This window comes from Ursus americanus, chromosome 3 (assembly GCF_024610735.1).
Source record: "Ursus americanus isolate L20-20 chromosome 3, mUrsAme1.1.p, whole genome shotgun sequence".
In the NCBI taxonomy this organism is placed as follows: Eukaryota; Metazoa; Chordata; class Mammalia; order Carnivora; family Ursidae; genus Ursus; species Ursus americanus.
Genome location: NC_142129.1, coordinates 53,531,766 through 53,552,433, shown reverse-complemented (window position 1 = coordinate 53,552,433; position 20,668 = coordinate 53,531,766). Strand labels below are relative to the sequence as shown.

The window sequence follows — 20,668 nt, the reverse complement described above, 5'->3', positions numbered from 1 at the left end:
TGGACGTCTTGGAGGGACCATTACTCAGGCCATCATACCAGATTACCACCTCAGGAAATTCTCTATATAGTAGTCTAAGGTTAGAGTTGGGCCCTGTACAGACTTCCCATTGAAGTTGAGAGAAAATATTTTTATTTGTACACAGAACCAACTTTAAGAGAAGATACATAATTGAAGAGGCATAAAGAAAGGCCCTGGGTCCCCCAAACATCACCTGTTTCTGGGCTGTCACTTGTTATTTAATTTTGAGAGACCCATGATTCAGTTCTAAAAATGATTTACTCTTAACAATTAAATTAAATTAATTAAATAAGATCATATTTAAAAAGGGATGTCTGGGTGGCTCAGTCAGTTAAGCGTCTGCCTTTGGCTCAGGTCATTATCCCAGCCTCCTGGTATGGAGCCCCATGTCAGGCTCCCTGCTCAGTGGGGAGTCTGCTTCTCCCTCCCTCTGCTCTTACACTCTTGCTCTCTCTCTCTCTCCCTCTCAAATAAATAAATAAATAAATAAATAAAATCTTAAAAAAAAAGACCATATTAAAATGGAAATATACCTTAAAGGAATTCCCACTGCAAGGATTCATCAACCAACATTTTAGTAGGGGTTGGTTTATGAAATGGGCAGAGTGTAGGAAGAAAAAAGGCAGCATTAAATTGGAAAGTAGGAGTTTGCCTGTATCAGAGAAACCATACAAAGTGCCCTTCCTACCCACCTGGAAAAGGAGTATCTCTCCCTTCTCATGGAAGGATCTAGCCACAGACAGAGTTTTTCATGCCTTTTAACATATGATTCTACTGCCCTGACTGACCATAGATGACTGGTTTGAAAATTGATGTCCAAAACAAAGTTGTCCATATGTAAGCTAAACCTCAGTTTTTCAAATTGTATGTTTGACTTGTTTGTGGGTTATGAATCAATTCTCCAACATTTTAGAGTGAAATAGAGTATATGGAAATGAAACAGAACAGAATTGAACAGAATAAATGGCATGGAGTGAATAGAATAAAATAAACTAGTAAAAAATAGATCTGAGTGCATTAAACTAGTAAAAAGTGTCGGTATTGTTTCATAATGTGTCCATTTCAGTGTGTGTGTGTGTGTGTGTGTGTGTGTGTGTGTGTGTGTGTGCATGTGTCTGTGTGTATGCTTGATTATTGGGTCAAATAGAAAATTTGCTTCCTGCAGGCAAATTTGAAAACAACAGAGCTAAATAGTGGTCTTATGAGGTACTCTAGCATGAGAGCTATGCCCAATTAGGTTTTTTTTTTTTTTTAATATATATTGAATAGCAACTAACGAACCAATTAAATCATCTCTCTTATGGAATGCAAATGAAAAACTTCAAAATAGACTTGCAGGTTCTGGAGTGTTGCAAAACCAAGATAAACACCTTGACAAGATGGAAAATAGAAACCACAAAGTAGTCAAAAGCTTGAGTAATATGGAGAGACTGTGGGAGTAGAGAGCAGCAGGGTGGAGGGTTGGTGATTGACAGTGACAGGAGAAACAGAAAGAGGCAGAGTAAAAGAAAGGTTAGTCAGATGAATGGCAGAATCACAGAGATTGGAAGTATGAGACACTCATTTAGAAGGGCAAGGCAAGATGAGCTGTTCGTCATTCCTACATTCAACAAATACTTACTGAGTGTCTACTATGTGCCAGGGAGCTAGGGATATTGCAGTGAAGAAAACAGACACAAATCTATGCCTTCATAGATGTGGATGTATACTAAGAGTTGTACTACAAAGTATGTTTGGGTTCTTCCTCATCATACAAATATCACCGTGACTTCCTGTACCCCTTCACTGTTCTCTAGCCTTTCAACACAACCTCACTGTATTTCTTGCAACACGAAAGAGCCTAATTAATGGAAGAGCCAAATTAAAAGTTGATTACTTAGAGTTTTGCTTTGAATTAGTTCTAAATACACAGAAGTCTCATAATGTAGAGGATGAAGTAAGATTTTGTCTCTTTTGCAGATGGCATTGAGACCAAAACAGAAGAATGAAGTAAGCCAAATAAAATAATGGTTTCATTGTCTCTTATTCAGTCATTTTGGATTGATTATTTAGTTATTTAATTATTTACTTAGAGTTACATTTTTTTCCTCCAATAAATGATTCTCTTCATATGGAACCAAGAACATTTGTTAAACTTCGCCTAACTCTGTTAATAGTTCTCAAGGCATACCTCTTCTGCATTTTTAAACACTCAGTGTCAATTATCTCTTATTTCCTTTTATATTTTCTTTCATATTTTACCTCTTTCTCTCATCAGGATCCTTTCTTACTCACACATCTTTTAAGTCTCCCCCACTTCACACAAACAGCAAACTTTTACACCGTTGTTGAGCAACTGTGATAATTTTTCCTCCTCATCATTGATAAGCTTTAGGCAGAATCTCTCTATATATACTTGCTGTCAGTTTTCTTACCTTCTTCTCAGTCCTCAGTCCTTTCTAATCTGACTCCTGCTCCCATCAAGCTCTCCTTATGGCCATTTTTTCTAAAATCAATGGATTTTTTTCAGCCTTTATCTTTCTTGATCTCTCAGCAGATTTTAACACTTACATTAGTCACAATGGTTTAGATTATACTGCACTGAAAAACAACCCCAAACCTCAGGTTCATTGTTAACAGATGTCTCCTTCTTGCTCAGGTAGGCGTTATGTTTATTGTTCATAAATAAACTTCATGAAGCCAGGGCCTGTGTCTGTTTCTTCACCATTATTTTCCCAGCGAGCATGGTGTCTGGGATACAGTAGATGTTTGCTAACCATAGTATGAATGTATGACTGAATGGTAAATTTTATATTCCTTTTGTGTACTAGATTTTAGTGGAAACAAGATTTATATCTTTCTTTAAAATTGTCCCCAAAATGGAGAGGAAATGAGGTTCTTAACACTAGGGAAATTTATAAAGAAGAAGTTTTTTTTTTTTTTTATTAGATGAGGTTTTTGCAAAAATGTACTTGTTTATGAGATTATTAGTGATAACCTCACTAACAAAAGAGGCACAGTTGCTCATCTTTTCCAAATTATATGTCATGGACATTCCCCTAACATGATACTTAGGGTAGAGACTAGACACATATCCAGATGGCCACTGCTAAAAAAGAATAATTAACTGGAACACAGTTACAGTGATTTCCCCCTTTCCATTTGAAAAGGAATTTATGAATTTCCAAAGACAGAGTTTAAAGTCATGGAAGCCATATTAAATAAATACCGGCCTGCATATTTCACTGTATTTCTGGGAAATGAAATTAACCAGCCCCACACACAAGTGATTAAAGCAATGTGTCACCCTAAATTCCAAGGCGATAATTTTTGGTGTCATCCTAGGGACTGATGCTGCCAGTAAGAAGGAAATAACTTATCCCAGTTTAGACATATATTAACTCTTAAAAGTTACTAAAGTTCCTTTAGTAGAATTTTAAATGCTTTAAATGCTAAATGTTTAAATGCTGTTTAAATAATGTTTCTTTTCACTTAAAGGGTATAATTTACATTTGAAATTGAGTAATCAATTCTTCAATAATGGACTAAGCAACAGAAATTTTACATTTTTAAGATTCAAATCTATGTTTAAGGCCCATGTGTCATCTATAAGACATCTTAAAATGAACATGGGTAAAATAATTTCAATATATGGAAGAAAGACAAAATATCAAATTTGTTTGAGACTAAAATAAGGGATATTATTCACATTAATTACTCTATATAATTAAATTATTCTGAATTTCCCTTAGCACTTTACAGCGCTAACTTCTTGGAGACACCTAATCAGTGAATTTTACTGTTATTATAAAAATATTATTTGCATATGTTATCTATACCTATAAAATATTTATATTTATATACAAATTTATAGATATTAAATTTATTAAATAGATTGCTCCTATTCCACTCATCTTTGCAGAAGAATAATATTTTGCTAATTATCTAGGAAAGGTCCTACTGAACATGATTTAAATGTTGCCCAGGTCACTCACAGGTATGATAAAAGTTATTAGAAAGATGCTAAGGGTATCGCTTCTCGGCCTTTTGGCTAAGATCAAGTGTAGAAAGATGCTAAGGGTAGAGTCTAAAAAGAGATTCTTAACATTGAAAGGTTCCTTAGAGTTTTTCAGGACTAAGACTACCTTTCTGGTTTTTTATTTTTTTTTTAAGTTTTTATTTTAATTTCAGTTAGTTAACATACAGTGTTTTATTAGTTTCAGGCATACAATATAGTGATCCAACAATTCCATACAACACCAAAGACTACCTTTATTTTGCAAATTCATACAACATTATTTTTTTCATATAACTCACAACAATGTATCAGGCACTGCAATAGACTGAGACTCAAAGTATTTAAGTGAATCTTCATAGTAGATGAACCAGGTTAGACACTGGCTTTCTGTGCCCTTAATTCAGTATTGATCCACTTTAACATGATGACAGTTAATATAACCTTTCTGGAATCATGAATGTTCCAACACTGTAAACCATAACACTGCATATTTTTAAATACATATTTTATATAAGTGGTTAAAAGAAACCATTTAGTAAAAGGGAAAAAATGATTTTCAAAAAAGTATTTGGGGATCAAAAACACTTTAGGGAAATGCTTGAGGATTCCAAAGAAGAAATTAAACAGAGAAAAGTCCCTTTCATATTCACTGGTGGGTAGATGAAAGTAAAAGTTCTGAAATATGAAAGAGCTCTGGGACTCATTTGGATAACATTTGCTTGTATATCCAAAAGGTAAACCACATAATATAAAAGAATGTTTCTGGCCAATTTAACAGCCTTAGGAGGACAGTTTGTGGTGTCACCACACAATTTCCTTTTATATTCATGCTGCTGATATTGATTTGCCTATTGTTCTCTTTTTGGGCCAACTTTTCCAACATCATTGAGATTGTGAGAGTATCAAAGAAAGACTAGATTTGAAAGTTATTTCCAAAAAATCTTTCTACATCTTTGGGGAGGAGGGCATGAAGGAATTGACAGATCACTCTGTACATACAGTGAGTCATGCTAGTTTTGAATAATTAAGAACTGTAGAGAATATGACTATTGTCTCACACAAACGTCAGAAACATCTCTGCTATTTCTATCATGGGATTGTTTCAGGAAAATGAAAATGCAGGCCTTTTGACTGAAAAATGACCCATCAGGTGATAGAGTGATCCCTCCCTATAATCATCCTCCATCTTTCCTTTCCCAGCTGAGCAGGACTTTAAGATTGCCTGAGAAAGAAAACTTTCCTTATGTAAATCCAGATAAACAAAAAGATCAGTATCTAGTGGCTTTCATTAACGCTGTAGTTCCACGCCCCTAAACATTAAGACTTTTGTGGGCTGATCCAAGAAACTAACCACTATTTGAACATTGTTGATTCGAGAAGCTGCATTCCCATTCCAAAAAATTGACTCACACAAATTTGATAGGGATTTTTTAAAAGTATACACGGTTAAGCTGTAGAATGATATGAATAATAAAAATAAAGTTTGAGAGTGGTTTGAGCAACTAGATAGCATTTCCAACCATTCTTCAAATGTTTGTGGAATTGTGCATACATATGAATATGTACACCCATTATGTAATTTAATTACAACTTGAAATCAAAATGTATACTAAACTTGATGCTTAGTATCTTTCTGACTAAAGTGATTGAATGCAGGCCATGGGAAGTAGGAAGTTTAATCTCCCTCTTTTATGACTTTATTCCCAGTCCCTACAACAGTGTGTGCCACAGAGCAGGCACTCAGTAATACCCAACACTAACATAGCACCCACGTGCCAGGCATCTTACCTTCATAACAACCCTGTTCCAAGTACTGTTGTTAGCCACGATTTACAGGTAAGGAAACAGTGACATTGATCAATCTCACAGACAGTAAAGACCAGAGATGGGATTTGAACACAGTCTGGCTCCAGAGTCCATTCTCTTAAATGTTACAGGTACTTCACTAGAGATAAATATCTGTTCAATAAATGAGTGAACCCCCATCTTCTTGTGCAACTGTTTGTCAGCAACTAAACTATACAACAGTAAGGATATAATGTTAGTTAAACCCATTTTGTGAGGAATGATGGTCATTCCCTTTTGTCTTCAAAGTGACCCAGAAAACCTCCTTGGAGCAAAAAAGGGAAAATGGGCCCATTTTCTGAGCTTGCCTGAGGTCAGATTACACAGAGCAGTGAGGGACAAAGCAGTTGTTTGTCCACTAACTCTTAGTAAGCTTCGAGTAAAATGATGTGGTGCAGCACGTTCTCCTTCAATTAAATCCCACAGAATACATAAATACTGCTGGTAAACTGTGGGGCTCAATTGGGCTCAATTGAGAGCTCTGCCCATAGGGCCTCTTTCTCACAAGGACTGGACCCCCAAAGAAGCTGCTGATCTACTGTCAAATCTAGGAAGTAAAAGTCACATTTCCTATATCGTATTCTGGCTTCTCCATTCTGCGATTCACTCATCTTTGGATTTTTCATTATCTCTACTCTGAAGTAAGCACTTTCTAGCCTGGATAGTATTTGCCCTCAAAGTCAGCTTATGTCATAGAAGAGCTGTGGAACAATTGTGTGACTTTACAGATCATACACCTCAACCTTACTTTCTTTATATATATATATATATATATATTAAAGATTTTATTTATTTATTTGACAGAGATAGAGACAGCCAGCAAGGGGAGTGGGAGAGGAAGAAGCAGACTCCCAGCAGAGGAGCCTGATGTGGGGCTCGATCCCAGAATGCCGGAATCACACCCTGAGCCGAAGGCAGACGTTTAACGACTGAGCCACCCAGGTGCCCCCATCAACCTTACTTTCTTAATAATACTTGTCTTTTCTACTTTATATATAGGGGGACAAAATGGCAGAATGGTCAAAGGTGGAGCGCTGGCACAGCATTGCCTGGTTCCTGATCTGTGTGATCTATGACTCTCTTGTGCCCTCCTCTCAAAAGTGATAATACAATAATACTACAATAAAAATACAATAATACAGCAGTAGTATTTTGCAAGGGTTAACAGAGTTTTATACACATACAGTTTCTACAACAGTGTATTCCATGTGATGGCAATGTATTAATAAATATTCATTGTTTTTGAATTACTATAGTGTGTGATTGAATTGCTATAGTGATCAGGTATGGCCTAACCGCCTTTCTCCTCACAGGACAGCTGCTAGGATGCCCCCAGATAAGCCTCTACCCTGCCTGCAGGGGAGGTAAATGTAAAGTTAGGAAGCTCACTAAGTAGTTAATCAGCCAAGGAATCTGGTTGCTGTCACATTTTAGTACAGGTCTCTAGGGGAAACATATATCTCAAAAACATTGTCTGGAAGAAGGCTTTTGGTGTACCTGAAACCTGATTATAGTGTTGCTCGATTTATAAAATGTACCTCTCTTAGCAGTCTTAGTGAATTCCAAATTTCCATCCCCTAAATTGTATACCAAAAATTGTACTAAGCCACAGACTGAGACCTATTCTTGTCCTTTCCATCAGTAAAAATGTTTCGGTGTATGCAAGAAACAAAAGTGTTGTGGCTGGACTCAGGAAGAAATTTCATATATAAAACATATATATATATATATACTTGTTTATAGGACCAAAAAAAAAAAAAAGATAGTAAAAGCTGGATACAAATCCCCATTACTAAATGACTGCGGGAATTTAAGACAAATTGCATTCTTAGCTTTACTTGAAAGATAGCTACAGGATGATAACCTGAAGAGGCAAAGAATTGTCATAAAATGCTTAATATTTACAACACATCCTGTGTGTCTTTCTGGCCTACTGGTTGAATGTTGAATCAGACAAGAATTGAGTTATAATCCAGGCTCCAGTGCTAACTGGTAGCTGAGAGCAAATTTCCAATCTCCCTAAGCCTCATTTGACCCATCTGTAAAATGGAAGTAATAAAAGTGCCTACTTTATAAGACCCTTGTGAAGGTTAAATGATATACTTATAAAGTACTTAGGATGTCTGTTTGACAAAGCTATTTGACAATTATCACATGTGTAGACACCAGGGATTCCTGAAATTACACACTGACTTTGATTTTTGTGCCTAATACCTCTGTGGGTTTTTTTTCTCTCTCAGTAATATTTAAGATATTTAGGACAAGGAATAAAACAAGGAGATGAAAGTCAACTGAAAATATATGAATAAATAATTTTTTAAAGAAAATACTAGCATGTTATTGAAAATAAAAAAATTTAAATCAACACAGAAATGGTTGTTGAAGTTCTGAAAATTCAACGAATCTCCAAACTAAAAGGCTGTACGTCTTCAGAACTAGTGAATCAAAAACACTAGATGGGGAGGAGAAAAAGAAAGAAGAGCCCACCAAGAAGAAAAATAAGGAAGTCCAGGAGTTAAAAAAAAAAAAAAAAAGAACAAAGTAGCATGGGGATTTGAATAGATGTGACAGTTTGAAAAGAAATTTTCTTTCACCAACTTCAACAAATATTCATTGAGTGAGTAATATATGGAAGACACTAGAAAAACAAGGTGATAAAACATGTTCTCTGCCTTTAAGGCAGAGAATTATTATAGGAGGAATTCATGCAAGGAGAGGGGAGCATAGAGGAGGGGACACCTCCATCTACTTGGCAAGAGGATGGTGGTGGAAACAGTCTTAACAAAGGAAGTAACAGGTGGACTGAACTAGAAAGATGAGTAGCAATTGTCTGGGAAGAACGAAGGACAAGGCATTCCAGGCAGATGGACCAGCATGCACAAAGCTACCAGAGACTTGAAATAGCATGGCATGCTTGAGAAATTGCAAGTTTGAGGTCCTTTGGGGCCTCTGAACTCTCTCTGTGTTATGAGACGGTTTACTCGGCCGCATTTCAGGTACACATGTGTTCCAGCCATTCAATCTCTGCTTAAATGCCACATCTCCAGAAAACTTTCTCAGACAGACCACATAGCTTAATTTAGCCCCTTGTAATCCTCTAGCAAATAACTATTTTCATTCTGTTAACAAAGTATATTAATACTTTTTAAATTTCCCTTATTAGCTTATTGCTTGTTTACAGACTATTTCAGCCTAATTGTTCCTTGAAGGCAGGCACCCCATCTTATTCACCACAGTACCCTACTGCTTAGAATTCTGCCTACCAAAAAGTAGACACTCAGTAAATATTTGGTTGATGAATGAAGTAGGTTGGACACCAAAGCAAGAGACAGAGGTTGAAGAGGTTGAAGGGATTAGTAAACCAGCATAAGGATTGTGTTTATTCATTAGGTGTAGAGGAACCACTGGTGATTAATAAATAGGAAACAATATATAATTAGTTTTCTCTTAGGAGATCACTCTCACGATTATGCAGAAGATGCATTTGAGAAGAATGAGACCAGTTGAGACTAGTTTGAAATCTACTTAAGTAACAGTACTTGACATCTACAGTGAGGAAGATGAAAATGTGACTGATTAAAAACACTTTTTAATTGGAAGGACCTAAAAGATGAGGACCGGACCTGAGGGGGAGGGACACCCAGGTTTATGACATGTACACAATACAGACACTTCATAACTGAGTTTTCTAAGTTTAAAGGGAGTTAATAGTACTAAATGAAGGAGAGCATACGAAGAAGTTGAAAACAGAGGGAAAGTTGTGGCAAGGCAGAAGTCATTGGTAGCATTCCAGAGCAGAGATGCGCAGAAGGGTTTCATGCTACCAAAAGTAAATGAATATTGATGGCTGTCAGTAGCTGTTTCTTTCTTCACCTCTGGACCCACTTTGCCCCATGGGGGGATTCTGACAGACTTATGTGAACACACAGCCCACAGGAGCAAGCTCTGTCCACACCCTTCACAGCAAACTTCCCCTGGTCGTCGCTCAGGCTAAGAAGTACGTACACTAACAGCAGCAGGACACATTTCAGGAAATAGTCCAAGAAGTGCAGGAGCACCTTTCTTTCTGCAAAAACCTTGCAAGCAGACTTGGGGGTCAAATGGACAGTGAATTCCAGAGTCCTGGGTTCCTAGATAAGGGGGTGTCATGGGCTCTGCCTGATCCATCCCCATGGCCTTAGAGATCCTTGACCAGTGGCTCAGTTGGAGGAGGACCAGAGCATGACGGTCAAGGTTAGACAGCAGTTTGGGCAGGATGGAAGGAGCTCCAGAACTTACATCCTGTTATCTTGAAGCCTCACAGAAATAAACTAAGAAATCTCCCTCCCCAGGAGCTAGTTTCATTTATTCCTCATTCACTCTAAGGGGTCACAAGCCCATCCTATTGTAGACAGCAATCATCTTGGCCAGGACAATATAGTTGACTATTTGACTTCACCTGAATGTATGCTATACCCTGGGGGAGGGATATGAACCCCGTGGTCTGAGAAGGTAGCAGTGGTAGAAGCTAGGTGGGAGAAGGTGAAAGGATGCTGAGGGGCAATGACTTTTGTGTGTGTACTACCTTTGGACATGAAGACAGGGTGCTATGGAGGGGAAAGCAAAAAGGAATTGGAGTATATGAAGCAGCACATGGAAGTCTGTCCACAAAAGAAAGAAAAAATGTAATTCGAGTAAAGAGAAGGGGAAAGGTCTGATGATAGCTTTGTCAGATATGGGAAATCTGTGCCTGCTTAAATGTAGAGGAGAGCTTCAAACTATAATATACATATAATGCTTGGTGTTAAAATGCAGATTCTGATTCAGCAGGTCTGGCATGGGGTTTGAAATTCTGCATTTCAAACAAGCTCTCGGGTAATGCAGCTGGTTCATGGACCTCACCTTGAGAAGCAAGGATACAAAGAATTAGGTACCAGAGAAAATGAAATTGAAGGGGCTGCAAAGAAAGGAGAGATGACAATGAGATTCCTGGGAGCACTCCTCTTTGGTCCCCTATAATAAACCATTTCACCAGCACAGAGGCACAAGGCAGTATCATGGAGTAATTTGGGGACATTCCAGTGTTCTTTGAAGAATTGAAGAATATGGGACGCCTGGGTGGCTTAGTCAGTCAAGCAGCTGACTCTTGATTTCGGCTCAGGTCATGATCTCAGGGTCCTGGGATTGAGCCCTACGTCAGGCTCCGTGCTCAGCGGGAAGTCTGCCTGAGATCCTCTCTCTCCCTCTCCTTTTGCCCCCCCCCCCAATAAATATATAAATCTTTGGGGGGGGGGGAAGAACTGAAGAATATCCTGACCAGAGGCTCATCTAGTATGAGTATGAAGAAGTAATGTTGAGCCTGTGAATGTCTTGTCCTTCCTATGCCCATGCTCAATGAAAATATGGCTTCATATGTGCGTGTCTGTGTCCAAGGATGTGTGTGGGCGTGTTCGCCAGCATATATGTGTGTGTATATTGGATTCTTTTGACAACCTAGCAGCTAACCACAGACTTTCAGTCACATTGTTAGTGCTTCCCTCATGACTTAATTTTTAATCAGTCATATAAATAATGAAACTGAGTGAATTAGGGCTTCACAAAGTCTTCTTTCGACAATTCAGAGATCTGAAAATCATATAAATTTGCCAAGTAATGAGGTGTCAGTATCTTAGGGTGACAATACTAAAAAGTACCTCGTTAAAATAAGGAAGTAATCATTAGTGAAAACTTATTTCTGCAATTTTTGAGCCGAAACAAAAATTATGTCATTTTTTTCCACAGATATTGACCTCAGCAATGACTTTTCTGAAACATTAATTGGGGTATTGTCATGACAGATATCTTCAATAAAGCCTTTTAATTGAAGTTTCAAAATGTTGTGTTTTTTTTTTATAACAAATCTACCATCCCACTGTCTCAACCATTGGGAAATAACATATTTGCGCAAGTAAGGAATGTGTATCCTTAGGATTTTTACCTTGACATATTACTCTATGAAGAGTCATTAATTCTCTGGAAATATAATTTGTCCCTTAGCATCTTGAAGACCTGCTCAAATCTGAAAAGTATTTTTTCCTCCTCATGGCTCTTTGGTTCATTTAACGTTCCTGTTACTGTCTTGGAAATAGGAAAGTAAAACAGAAATCAGGAATAAGCCTCTGAAAACCTGGTTTCCTTGGCCCTGCAAATAACAGTCTTTTTTCTCAATCTATATTAAGTCACTAAATTCCCCTCCTCCTATTTCTCTTACTTCCCATGTTAAGTCTTTCATTTCCTTTGTCTGGACTTCTCTTTGACTGGCTTTTTCCATGATTGTCTCTACGTCATCTTTCCATTTCAGCTTATATGTCATCTCTTCAGAGAGGTTTTCTTAATCCCCCCTCCATAAAGTGGAACATTGTCATATTTTCTCTCACAGCACCCTGCTTAATGCCTGCATAGCAATAATGATAATCTGTATTTGTTTACTTGATAATTTTGTCTCCTCTTTAAAATGCCTCATACACAAGGTCAGGTAAATATTTTCCCTTGTTTTTGATTATAGGCCAGAACCAAGCAGTATATTGCATACAATTTACTTTTATATCTGTTGATGATTATTAGAAGAAGAGAAAGAACATTCCATAAGCTCTTTTAAAGTAGGAATTTGCTCTTTCATTTCTATATACCTCAACTTTGTAGTGCCATGCTTGACATAGAGTAGGTACTCAATAAATACTGGTTGAATAAATAAAGACATGATCAAGGAAGTGTTTGCAAAGGTGAATAATTTCACTCTCAGTCGCCACAAGAGACAGAAGAAGAAGCAGAGACCAGAAAGTCATGTTATAAAGCCCGTGTATCTACCAACCACAAGTACCCTTTTGATTTTGGTTGATATTTGTGAGGCTTTTCCCTGGTCTTTCCAAACACACCCTGCAAATGCTTTACCAAGAGTACTTGTCTAAAACACTGCAGGGAAAAAATTATCTAATTTTCTCCAAGGTTTCTGTTTGTATCAACCTCTGTGTTCTAAAAACTCTCTTGTGCTCATGGGGATCACCCTCAGGAAAAGTGGACAGATACTTAGAAAAACCACAGTCTTTCACCACCCTGGAGTACTTTTTTACTGATCACGACCGGTGAGCACCTCCAGACATTTTGTGCTTCATGGCATGCAGTTCATTTTTTCCGACTTTCCACTTAGAACCTGACCCATAAGTTTATTTGTCAGACTAAAAGATTCACACGGATGGCTTCTGTTTAAGAGTTGAGGATTTAAGTCCAATTGCTAGGGTCCATCTTGACTCCCCTGATGATATGTGTGAACTTGAACAAGATGTTTAACCTTTTTAGGACTACTACCCAGAACATAACACCGTTTAACTCATAGGGTTTTTGTTTTCACTCAATAAAATAATCCATGTAAAGTTTTTTGCACAGGTATGTAGCAGGAAGTTATTAGTGATTGGTACTTCCTAGTGCTAATGTTAAGAAATGCTAGCTTGATAACAGATGGATGTTAGCTGTTATCATTATCAACTTGATATTTGTTCTTTCGTTGTAGAAGGAAACTCCCAGATACTTGAAAAAAATAGAGGAGATAAAAAGAAAACATTTGCCACTTGCTTTATGGCCGATCAGAAGCTATGAGTACCTTCATTACTCTTTCCTGATAAAACAGGATGAGAGGGAGCAAAAGGCCTTTCTTCTCCACAGTACACTGGAATTCCCCAGGAATGGGAAAAGTTTCTTCACAGTTGTACTGAAGAGACCCCAGTGGTTTGGTGTTTTTTGTTTTTGTTTTTGTTTTTCTGTTTTGTTAAGTCATTCTGTTATATTTTATTCTATATATCTTGGCCTTTCCAATTTTGCCTCAACAGTTAAGTGTGTTAAGACTGTTAGATAACCTTGCCAATGAAACAAACTGGAGTAAAAGAGAACAGCAACACTCACAATGAAGAGACGAATTCGTATTAAAAATGGCATTTTAACAATTCATCAGAAAAGCCACTGTCATGCCCATCTAACTAACTCACTCTGTGTGTGTGTGTGTGTGTGTGTGTGTGTGTGTGTGTGCGTGCGTGGGTGGGTGTTCATGAGTATGTGAATATACTGAATTAAGTCCAAGTGCCAAAACTGATGAAAGCATACTTTTTGTTAATACATCCCCAAAATGCCTCAATTCCATCTTTACCTGAAAAAGTAATGTAGCCAAACAATGCATACACAAAGTTACTATTCAAAATACTCTATCCCCTTACACTGCTTTGAATATCTATTACATTATAGATTTGTCAGTTTACTTATTGTCCATCTCCCTTACTAGAATTTAAGCCCTGTGAAGGCAAGGAATTTGTCCATCTAAGTCATAACTGTATCTCTAGCATGTAGTAGATGCTCAATAAATACCATGGAATGGATGAATATCCCTTAAAATCTGTGAAATATCAAGGCAATATATTTACATGCACAAACTATGGAAAAATCATTGTTTGAATTCAGTATAAGCAACAGTGTCGTATGGCATAAATATCAGTCTGGAGGCCTAGATTTTAGACTTGGTTCCGCCACTAAATGTGAGAATGTAGGCAGAGAGTATGGCTTTCATATAAGTCAGATCACACAGATGATAAGAAAAGCCTTTTCTTTGTTCTGTTTGATTCAGTTAACTAAAGATTATATCTTGCTAACAATCTTTAACAAACTTGGATTGTTTTGGAGGATAGGATTATGGGGGGATGGGAAGGAGATAGGTAGTAGCAGGGAGATAGCCAATATCTTTAAAAATCTTTACACCCAGGAAGTTACTAGTGATTAGCATAGAGGACAGGATAAGCACTGACATAATTTTGTTATTCTGGTCCTACTTATAAAAATATGAGTTTCTTCTTTTGATTCTCTGTTCTGCAAAATAAAACTGGTAAGAATTTAAAGCAGAATCTAATTAAAATTGTAGAAAATAGTAAAGTTGTTTACTATACAGTTATATTCAAATGTTCAAATATTCAGTTATTAATTTATAATTTGAAGTATTGTTAATTTAGGTTTATTAAAGCTTATAGAAACATAAAAGTAAGCAGAGTAAAATATAGACCTAATTCCTCCTATTCATTGGTCCAGATTGCAATTTGTTTTAATAATGGGCTTCCTTCACTTGAAAAGCACAAGCTGCAACTTTCTTATTTTTTTGTGTGTGCCTAAGAAAAGTTTGTAGCCATCTTCCTCCCATGATAGATATATGACATTATAGTAAGTTTGTGAATAAGGGTTAATGAAGTATATTTAGTTATTGTCTGAGTATCTGGAAATCTTTAATATGATCTGGAGAGAAATAATGGAAATCAGGGTAACAGATACATACTTTAATTTTTTTTTAAGTTTTAAAACTTTTATTATTATTATTATTATTATTATTATTATTATTATTATTATTATTATTTTAAGTAGGCTCCACATCCAGCATGGAGTCCAACATGGGGCTCAATCTCAGACCATGGATTCAAGACCTGAGCCAAGATCAAGAGTCAGACACCCAACCGACTGAGCCACCCAGGCACCCTGGGTCTTTTAAATTTTTTACACAGTATTCCACTGTTCAACACCAATTGCAATGTATTTTAAAGCTTTGAAATAAAATTGTAATATGAAATTCCCAATTCAATGAAAAAGTATCAAACTTCACATTAGCTCCAAGCCTGAATATATTCTGCTCTAGAACTGACTTCCCTTACAGCAATCTTCTATTTGGTCAGCAAATATCTTTACATAATACACAAAAACTGGAGTATAGTGTACTAAATAAGCACAAAAGAATGTGAGTTTTCTGAAAGCCTTAATAGCCACAAAACACATAACAATTTAAAAGAACAGACAATTGGGGCACCTGGGTGACTCAGTCAATTAAGCATCTAACTCTTGGTTTCAGCTCAGGTCATGATCTCAGGGTCATGAGATCGAGTCATATCATGGGCTCCATTCTCAGCACAGAGTCTGCTTAAATTTCTTTCTCCTTTTCCCTCTGTTCCTCTCCCCTGCATGCTTTCTCTCTCTCTCTCTCAAATAAATAAAGAAATCTTTAAAAAAAATAAGTAGTGATTTCTAGTTAGTAGACTTTTTAGGTCCTATACATTGCATCATAAAAACAATTCTAATAAACTTCACAGCCTTAGGAAAGAACTAGAAATGAGCTATGGATAGCAAAAAGTGAGTCATAGTTACAAATATACAATGTGCCACGGAGACAAACAGCAACAAGAAGGTCAGGCCTGAAGTGTTATCACTTAAAAATGGCATATTTTATCCCATTTTCTTGAGTAATATTATTCATCACTGGCCTTGAACATTTGTGTCTGAGGCAATACTGCACACAGAGGGAGTGTGGATGAACACTGGAACTCTGATTTCTAAAGCAGACTGTTAATTTCTAGTGAAGAATCTGGGAAATTACTTCACTTCCGTTGAGATCTGTCTTCTGCTTGCTTCATGGCTTGTTGAAAGGATTAAAGGAAAAGCATCTGACATTATCCTAATACATAAATGACATTCGATAAATATTAGTTTCCCTTTTCCTTTCCTAAAAATGCAAAGCAGTCCAAGGAAAGCCAAGTGTTTTCTATGTGTATTGCATAAAAATTTGAACATTCTAAGCAATAAATAGCTTGACTTTGCCAGCCATGAGTTATCTTAATCAGAGGGTCTGTTTTTGTTTTTGTTTTTTTTTAAATAATCAACTCAGGACTCTTTATAAAAATAATAATAATCCTTAATTTCCTGTTTGATGACCTGCAGTCACATAAACCAAACTACTCCCTGCCCCCCTTCCCCTGCCAAAAGGAATAAAAACACTTTGTTCTATAATAGCAATGTAATGGGACATTGTAATACAATGCAACAAGTGGCTACCCTTGTGTTGAACATAGCATAATGTATAAACTTATCAGATCACTAAGTTCTACACCTACACCTGAAACTAATGTAACATCATGTATCAACTATACTCAAGTAAGAAAAACTACTTTGTTCATATATATAATAGATATGAAATACTGAAAGTCAAAGAAATTCTCATAGTTTCGTTAATATAAGGAAGACATCATAGAATTTTTAGACAGAAAACGAATTCTGGTTGTAGTTTCGCATCATATAAGTATATTCTTCTGAAGTCATAATAACTTCAACATGGTAGACACATTAAAAGTAAAGGCAGAATTGTGAAGTCTTTATTCTTTCTTAAATTTCACCATGTGTTCTAAGGATTAGTGTATTAAAATTAGTTTTGTTTCCATTAGTTTAAAACTTAGTTTCTCTTCAAAATTTCCTTAATGTGGTAAGTTTGAAAGCTATCACCACGGACAGCAAGACTCAACATAGGGAAAATAGATATCCCTGCTTCTCTCTCTCTCTTTGTCTTCACCTCTCACGATAGGTTCTTGATAGTGCTTGTTGGATAAATTAACAAATGAATGGATGATCTAAAAAACTTCCAAAATTTTAAATAAAAGTTTATAAAGGTGAATCACTTGGCCAGTACTTACTGATATCAACTAAAGGAACCACAGGAGGACACTGCAGAACTGTGCAAAAGGGGGTAAGCGTGTTTGTGCTTTTGAGGAAAAGGATTAGACATTGTAAGTAATATATCCAGAAAAAGGAAAATTACCTAAAATCACTGTAAAAGGTAACAGGTGTTTAATTTGATCCAAGTATTTTGCTAAAGGCCGGGAATACAAAGATGAGTATAGAATTCACTTTGAGGAATTCATAATATCATGGGAGAAATTAATTCATAAACAACCTAAAATAAATGTATATGTAAAATTGAGGTATAAATAAACTATATTTTGTATTTACATTATATATATTTATATATATTTTATCTATACCTCTCTCTATATATACCTCTATAACTCTTTCTATTATATGTATTTATATATATCATATCTATACCTCTCTCTCTAGATATGCATCTAGAGATAAGAGAGCATATATATATATATATGCGCTACCATGCTCAGAAGCAGGAATAATCAATGCTGCTGGGGATACAGAGTGTAGGCAGGAGAGGGGAGCATTGAAATATGCCTCTGAGGAGACAGTTTAATTGTCTCAAAGATGAGCCAGATATTATCAGTCATACAAGCTGAGGCAGAGCATTCAGGCATCCAATAGAGGATATGAAACAGCAGAGAGGCGACAAACAAAAGTGATCAGTTTAGGGAAAGGCAGGAAGATCAATATTATGAAGAGTGGGTGAAAAGGTGTGAGGGTAGGGAAGACTGAACAGAGAGGGCCTTGTGTACCATATGGAAGAATTTGGATTCTATATCACAGGCCAGTGATTTTCAAGTTATAGAACAGAGTCCTCTCAGGCCTGCTGGAAGTAAAAGCTTCTTAGTTTTTATCTGTTTGGGTTTCTATTTAACATTTCCTTTATTTATAAAAAAAAAATTTTTTTTTAAACCTCTGTTACAGGCAATGAGCCTGTGGAAGGGTATCTGTTTGGTTGTTTTGGAGAGTAATGAGAACAGATTTACATTTTAAGAAGTCACCAACTAGATTTTCTGTGGAGGTGGAAGGAGCCTGAGGTTAGATTCTAAGAATAATTAGATCACCAAAGAAAGACCTGGGAGCCTATTCCCAGATGGCAGCAGGCATGATGCAGAGCAGGCCACTGGAACAGAATTGAATGCTCTTTGTAACTCTTCTCCACCTTCATGGAGTAAATGATTGAACCCCATATTAAGAGAAAGCAGATCAGAATTAGCCCCAGGCTTTAGCTTAGGTTTTTGCATATATAAAGAAAGGTATTCTTCACCTATGATAAGGGACAAAAAGAGGAGGATTAGGCTTGAAGCAAAAATTTAAATTAAAGTGAAGTATTGTATTCCAGGTAAATGAATAGTGTATTCAAAGGTTGGGCATAAAAGTTGGGGGAAAGAAAAAAAAAGATCTAGACTGAAGACACAGCTTTGACAGCTAGTGGCATAGGGATGTATCTCCATACTGAAGTATGTAGTACATCACTCCAGGAAGAGATAAGTACATGAAGGTTCCAAAAATACAATGTGTTTTATTTTATTTAAGGGATAGGCAGAGGAAGAGAAATCTGTGAAAGAAACTAAGTAGGCAGGGAAGAAGAAACTAGGAGACTGTAGTGTCACACAAGGTAACAGCAGTTCCAAGGGAAGAGTCTGCAGAAAGATGAAGAGAAAGGCTGAGGAGAATCTACTGAATTTGGTAATGTGCATCTCCTTAGAGACCTCAGCTAAAGCAGACCCACGGATGGAATGGTGAAAGCAAAAATGGTGCTACAGTTTGAGAAAGCTGGGAAATCACTGAATAGAAAGAAGGTACTGGTATTTTCATTTAGAGGGAACTTAAGGAGCAAAAATACTGCTTTGTGTGTGCTGAGTTTGTCAGAGGCTTCAAGAAAGTCAACATGGCTGTAGGGCAAAACCAGTAAGTATAAAATTTCTACTTATCTATGAGACCAGTACCATCTTACAGGGAAGAGGTATTGGTTGTAAGAACCATAGGATTTTTAAAGAAGATTGAGAAGCAGTTTGGAAATAAAAAATACATTGATAGACTTACTTCAAGCTTGATAACTGATTTATAACTTTGTTTATTCATTCTGGATTCATTTCCTTATGCTGCCATAATTGTAGAAAATTAGATCAAACTAATGAGAAACTCCAAAATCAAAATGCCACGCAACGGCTATAGCCAGGAGAGTTGGTGCCAAGAATTGGCAAATCTCTGTGCCCTTCCGTCTTGAAAGTAGAAGAAATACTGAAGCATTTAGAAGGCAATAAAGTAGGACAAAGAGCATGTAAACAGCTGTTTCCTAACTAGGGAACAGATCCATGAAGAACACCATGGCTGTTCTAGTATTAACAATGTGAATTTTTTTTTTTTTTGAAGTTCAAGGGCTAACATATTTAGTTAATTTGGTGAGGAAAGCAATGACCTACTTTCTACAACTATGCTCAGTGAGAGCACAAGTGAACCTTACTTTTCAAGGACTGTCCATTTTTTCCCCAAGAAGAAAAATGCTTATATAAAAAACTTAGGGTTTTTTTTGGGGGGGGGGGATAAGGAACATAGTTTAAGGATTTATGTTTCCTTTAATTTTGACAAAAATTCTATGACCTTTATTTATGAATTAACATATTCCTAAATAGTTCTTTAAGGTTGAATTCTTCTAATTCTGTTTTATTTAACAGGTTGTAGCCTATCCTACCGCAAATCCAAAGTCTTTTTGCTGGTTTGTTGAGAGCTGACTGATACTGGTAGAGAAGATCTAGAAGTTCCTTGAAAGAAGATGGCTATATCCTCAGGGCTTCACAGATAGATGTTCCATACATTCTTAATGAACTAAATTAAGTCATATACGAAATAATACTGGCCAAAATTTCACTTATTCTGGAAGTGATGTCATTTTACTTTTTAAAAAAAAATGCTCCCCAGCACTTACAGATTAAAGAACTCAATAGCTATTAATCTTAAAAAATAGGTTTTGTTTGGCTCCATCTGATTGATTGATAGAATTATCATTATTTATTCAAACAGGAATAGTTTAGCCCAGATATAAAGAAATTAACGCCCATGAGTTTTGAGCCCCATGTCAGGCATAGAGCTTACTTTAAAAAAAAGAACAAAAACAAACACAAAAACAAAAACACAAACAATGCCAAGGGAGCTGAGGAGATAACATGAAAGGGAGGAAATGTGTGGGTGTAAGGGACTAGAGACACTTGTGCCTGAAAGGAACCAGGCAGCAGCTACATCACTCCAGATCATGCTGCATAGGCATCTGTCCCAGATCACCTGATTTTTCAGATC

General features: G+C 36.5%; 1 protein-coding gene and 1 pseudogene across 3 annotated transcripts in view; one reads left to right on the top strand and one right to left on the bottom strand.

Moving 5' to 3' along the window:
* Positions 1-20,668, bottom strand: part of MACC1 (MET transcriptional regulator MACC1) — a 311,257-nt gene that overhangs the window by 150,501 nt on the left and 140,088 nt on the right. The gene's annotated exons all lie outside the window — the stretch shown is intronic.
* Positions 4,032-4,150, top strand: LOC123789708 (U2 spliceosomal RNA; annotated as a pseudogene).